The sequence below is a fragment of the Echinops telfairi genome, unplaced genomic scaffold (assembly GCF_000313985.2).
Source record: "Echinops telfairi isolate 266 unplaced genomic scaffold, ASM31398v2 ScPeMD7_3;HRSCAF=10, whole genome shotgun sequence".
In the NCBI taxonomy this organism is placed as follows: Eukaryota; Metazoa; Chordata; class Mammalia; order Afrosoricida; family Tenrecidae; genus Echinops; species Echinops telfairi.
The window spans coordinates 87,199-93,005 of NW_022103899.1; positions in this window are offsets into that span (position 1 = coordinate 87,199).

The following is a 5,807-nucleotide window of genomic DNA, read 5'->3' on the forward strand; positions in this document are numbered from 1 at the left end:
ACAGCAATTATATCAGCATATTTGTACAGATATTGCTGTCATCATTTTCTAAACATCTACTTTCTATTTGAGCCCTTGGTATCAGCTCCCCTTTTACCCTTCACTCCCCAACTTCCTACCCTTGTGATCCCTTAATAAATGATGAATTATTATTGTTCTCATAGCTCACACCACCCACTGTCTCCCTTCAGCCACATTTCCATTGTTCATCCCTGGGGCATGGGTGGGGTTGGGTTTATGCGTTGATCACTGTGATTGGTCCCCCCCTTATCCCCTTCAGGAGTACTATTATTAGAATCACCTGGAAAGTTTTTTGTTTGTTTGTTTGGTTTGGTTTTTAATTCTGATCATAACCCCTTCCTTCTCTTTTTTCCACCCTGGCCAAGAACTGGAGTCAGAAGGACTCGGAGGACATGAGAAGATAGACATTCTCACTTGGTCGAGGTGTTTGGAAAGCAATCGGATTAAAGAACTTATTAGAGTCCCAGCTACCAGTCTAAAGGCCTGTATATTCCTTCTAAAGGAAGATGCTCCCTGTATACATGCATGCATAAATACACTTGTATGGATTTATGAATATGCGGCTACACACACACGTATACCTACGCATAGATTAATTTATTAATAGATCTACATACATATTTTTTCTCCTAGGTGATTCTGTTGACCAGTGTGGTTTACATCTTACTATTGTCAAATATATTCCTCCTGAAAAGCCACTAGTTTGAGACACAGCCAGACGATCTCTCAGGAACACAACAAACTGGGCTATGAAAGATCCTGAGCCACTCAGACTTCTCAGCAGGGGAGAAAAACCAACAATCAAGTGGAAGTGTCAGATCCTCTTAAGTTTTGTTCCATGTACTGTAAAACTTACGTTTTAATTGTTTTCCTTCTGGACAATATGATTATCACGGTATAACTACACCTCATTGCCATCCGGTCAATTCAGACTCAGAGTGACCATGTCCATACCGGGGCTCCTGTTGTGCAGGTAGAAAATTCAAATCACAGCTTGTCTTGTTTCAGTCCTCTAAATGAGACCCAGTCCCACACACTTGAGGCAGGTAACGTCTTTGCCTGTGGATCCGTTTTTACGTGAAAGCAAATGAGGACGATGAGGTGTTCTGGAAAACTTTCTCTGCCTAGCCTCCTTCGTTCCCGTCTTTGGGGGCTTCTTATTGATATCTTTCTCTCCAAAATGCAGCCCCGCGCATCCTAATAGGAAAGAAAGGAAGAAAGAAAGAAAAGAACGGGCCTTTAGAACGAATGGGGAACAAGAAAGAAAGACAGAAAGAAAGAAAGAAAGGAAGAAAGGAGGGAAGGAAGAAAAGAACGGGCGTTTAGAACGAATGGGAACTAGTAGCAGACTACGACAAGTAGTTTAATGGGGTAGCTTTCCAAACCCCTAGATCAGCGCAGCCCAAGGGGGAATGGGAACTGGACTTTTCATAGAAGAGGGCTTGGGAAGTTTGAACAGAGCATTTGGGAACATCGAACATTTAGAGAAAGAGCAGAGATGAGACAGGCCCAGAAGTCAGTGGCCTGAGAGCAGTGTAAGCCTAGAGGTGGCTCACAGTTATGAAGTCCATGGATAGAAAGATACGCAAATAAATTGTACAAGTACTGTTCCTCTCAGTCTCTATGATCCTGGCAGGGCAACTCTCGTCCCATCTTCCCCCTCGATCTTGTCACTGTGCTGTTCTGGGAGAGGGGAGAACCACAATCTTGTGCTGTTCTGGGAGAGGGGAGAACCACACTAAAGTCTTTCCCCCCTCTTTCCATGTTGCTGCCTTTTGTATGCGTGTGAGTCAATTTTGAAGTGTGCTCCATTCTGGGTTTTTTTTAATTAAGTCATTTTACTGGGGGCTCTTACAGCTCTTATAACATTCCACACATCAATTGTATCAAGCATATTTGTACATAGGTTGCCATTATCCTTTTCAAAACATTTTCTACTTGAGCTCTTGGTATAAGCTCCTCTTTTCCCCCCTCCCTCCTTCACCCTCCTTGATCAGTTATATATTATTGTTATTATTATTTCAGAACTTACAATGTCTGTTGTCCCCCTTCATATTTCTGTTATTTGTCCCCTTCTGGGAGGGGGAGGGCTATATATCCAATCTTGTGATGGGTTCCCCTTTTTCACCCTTCCCCCTCTCTGACCATGCCCCTACGCTCATGATATCGCTACTCCCATGACTGTTCCTGAAGGGTTTATCTGTCCTGAGTTCCATGTGTTGAGAGATCTTATCTGTACCAATATGTGTTCTCCGGTCTAGCCAGATTTGTAAGGTAGAACTGGGTCATGGTAGTTGGAAGGGAGGAAGCATTCAGGAACTAGAGGAAGGATGTGTGATTTGTCGGTGCTACACTGCACCTTGGTTGAATCATCCCTTCCTCATAACCCTTCTGTGGGGGAATATCCAATTGTTTACAGATGGGCTTTGGGTCTCCACTCTAATTCCCCTTGTTTGCTTCAATATAATTGTTTTGGATCTTTTGATACCTGATGCCTACTTCCCATTGACACCTCATGATCACACACATTTTGCTGCTTTTGATGGAAGTTGTGCACAAGACAGGCTCTTACATCTCCTCAATGGATTCTTCCTTATATTTGCCTGTTTACTTTCCTACTTAGTGAGATTTGGCTTTCCACTTGAGGATCTTTTTGAATCTTTGTCCAGTTGTAGCCTCGTGACACTCCCTGGTATCACGTGGACAGTTGTGCCATTGGCTTTATCTCCCTGCACCTGTTCACTGCAGATGACACATTTCTTCCTGTAAACTTGAACCACTTTGCCAATTTGCTGGCCTTTGTAGTGTCCTAGTACAACCTGAACTTCATCATCCTTGCAGATAGGTATGGACCGAACATCGTATTTCTGTCTCTTCGAAAGAGAAGACATAATCTTCCCAAGAACTTGGGGAAAGGCATTGAAATGCCTTTCATGGTTTTCGCTCTGGTCCAAAGTCACAAAGGGATTAAACTTCATTCTGGCTCCTGCTGATGGAGCGAAGAAGACCCCAAAGAGATCAAGCTAAGTTTGTGAACTAGTTTCAAAATTTCTCAGGTAGAAGCCTAGGCATGCCAGAAAACATCTAGCTGTCTCCGAGATCTCTGTTTCGTGCTGTGCGACGTGGGTGCTCTCTTGGGGGAGCCTGCTCATAGGTTTTTTGCAAGCCATCTGGAGCCTGGAAGGGGGCTTCATTATCCATATTTCTGAGGGAGTTTGAATACTGTTTTCTATGCTGTTTGGAGTGTGTGTGTGTGTGTGTGTGTGTGCGCGCGCGCGCGTGTGTGCGTGTGCCTCTGTTTCTTTGGAAAGGTTGGGATATTGATGTCATCCTGAAGCAAGACTCGCTTACAGCTCTAACTAAAATTTGCTCTCATTTATAGCAACCAAGTGACATCTCAAGATGAAGTTTCTTGGTTCGAAGTGTACCAGGCTTCCACCTTCTCAGAATGATCAAAGCCTTACTGGAAATGAGTGCATGGCTATAAGGTGCCAGAAACTGACTTTACCAGGAGCAGAGCATCACTAGAATTTTATCTTAAGCTTTCCTTAAGGTTCCATCCATCACTTGTCTGTCAGTTTGTCATACTGTGGAGGCTTGCATGTCGTTACGATGCTGGAAGCTATGTCACTGGTATTTCAAATAACAGCATAGGCACCCACGATAAACAAGTTTCAGACTGAAGGCAGACTATGAAGCAGGAATAGGATGTCCACTTTGGAGGATTTAAACACTGAAAAACTTATGAGTAGCAGCAGAACATTGTAGATATAGTGCCGGACGATGGACCCTCAAGTTGGAAAGCACTCAAAATAAGACCGATGAAATGGGTTGACACAGCAGCTGCAACAATGGGCTCAAACATATGGGCGAGGTGGGCACAGGACCAGGAGGCATTTTGTTCTGTAGCACAAAGGGTTGCTATGAGCCAGAACTGGCTTGAGGGTCTCTAATAACAACCACAGCATGGTCTACAATAAATACAGCAAGACAATACCTATTTCAATTGGATTGAGTTACTTTATTTGAGGGTGCTTAGTTTATAATAGTCAAGGATGCTTCTCTTCCTTTTCTGATGATGATGATGATGATGCAGACAATGGGAGTGCTCATTCCAAGACTACTGTTGGGAGCATCCTCTTGAGATGTTGCCCCCAACGAGGAGCATGATGGACAAATCCCATCTTCATTGTTGACTTCATAGTAAGAATCAGCATTAACCCAATCCTCGAAATGCAGAAATAAATCTAATCCTCACCTCCCACCTCTCTATCCTTGTCACCAGCCACTCACTTGCTCTTTAACCCTACTAATTTAGAGCTGGCTCAAACCTCACCAGTTGACATTTTTCAGACCCTACCGCTCAGAGCTAGGTCAGCACTCACACGTTAGGGCACCTTTGTTCAGACTGCCAGGTAAGCATAGCTCTCTCTGTTGGCTCCCACTATCCCCATGGGCTTGTGAATTCATTCAAATGACTCACAGAGAGTGCATCATACTATGTCTACAACTTCATTACAACCATAAAGGAATCAAATGAAGAGAGGTTTAGGGTATGGCCTGGGAAGGGCCACTGTGTGGAGCTTTCCTGTCCCAAGGGGAGTGCATTGCCCTTTCCCTTGCATGGTCACCTACTAGGAAGATCATCCCAGCCTTGGGGTTCAGGTTCCCTGATGCAGCCATGATAGGTTGTTTTTTTTTAAATGCCTTGTGAGGCTCGGTCACCACAGGGCTCTAGGTGGTCCTGTTGGTCTAGTGAGCTCCCATTCATTTGCCTCGGATGTTGTTCTGGCTCAAATAGCTGGACGTCAAGGGCACACGGCTTTCTACATATTCCACTTTCGAGTTGAGCAACTACTCATTTTTTGAAGCTCCAGGGGGTCCTGGGAAAGCCTTTCCTTGTTCCTTGATGGGGACCACCTCATCGCTGTGCCTTTGGAGCTGCAGTGTCCGTGTTGGTGACCACGAAGGTGCGAGCTTGGCCAACACCAATGCTACCAGGCTGCTCGGATAGATATGAGGAACGAGTCCTGGTTCTCTGTTAGTTGATGAGCTACTGATTATTCAACCCTACAGAAGGCCTGATGCTCGCCATCTTATGTCAGAGATCATGGCTAACTACTTTTAGTTGGGTGTTTCCAGCCAAAAGCAACCTAATAGACAAACTAGGAATATTCAAATAACCCACAGGCTGTCTGTTAGAACCCATTCAGAGGTACCTCAGAAGAAAGGCCTGGGGTGACCTCCCAAGAGGTCACAGCCTTGAAAAACCATGGTGCTGGAGCGGTTGGAATAGACTCAAGGACTACCAATGACGACAATGACGACAACAATGCGGTTGCTTGTGATTTAGAGCCCTGTCAGAGGGGGAAAGGCCTATAGGATGGTATCACTTAAAAAACAAATGGCACCGCAACAATTTTGCGGTGAGTGGTTAAAAGTTGAAAAATCATGCAGCAAATTGAAAGTGGAGATGGAGACTTAGCAACTTCTATGTGGATTGAGGGGAGCTGGAATGACCCCACCCCACCCCCACCCCTCACCCCTGCCCTGGAAATCACTGTGCTCAAAGAAGATCCCTGAGGCCTGGTGTGAGTGCAGGCTCCTGAGGGAAGCCTTCTCACGTTGCCTCTTGCTGGATGTCATGTTCTTTTTTTTGCAAGGGGTTTTGTTTTCTCTATTTAAAATCATTTTATTGGGGCTCGTACAACTCTTATCACAATCTATAAATCTTATCCATCCATTGTGTCAAGCACATTTGTACATTTGTTGCCATCATCATTCTC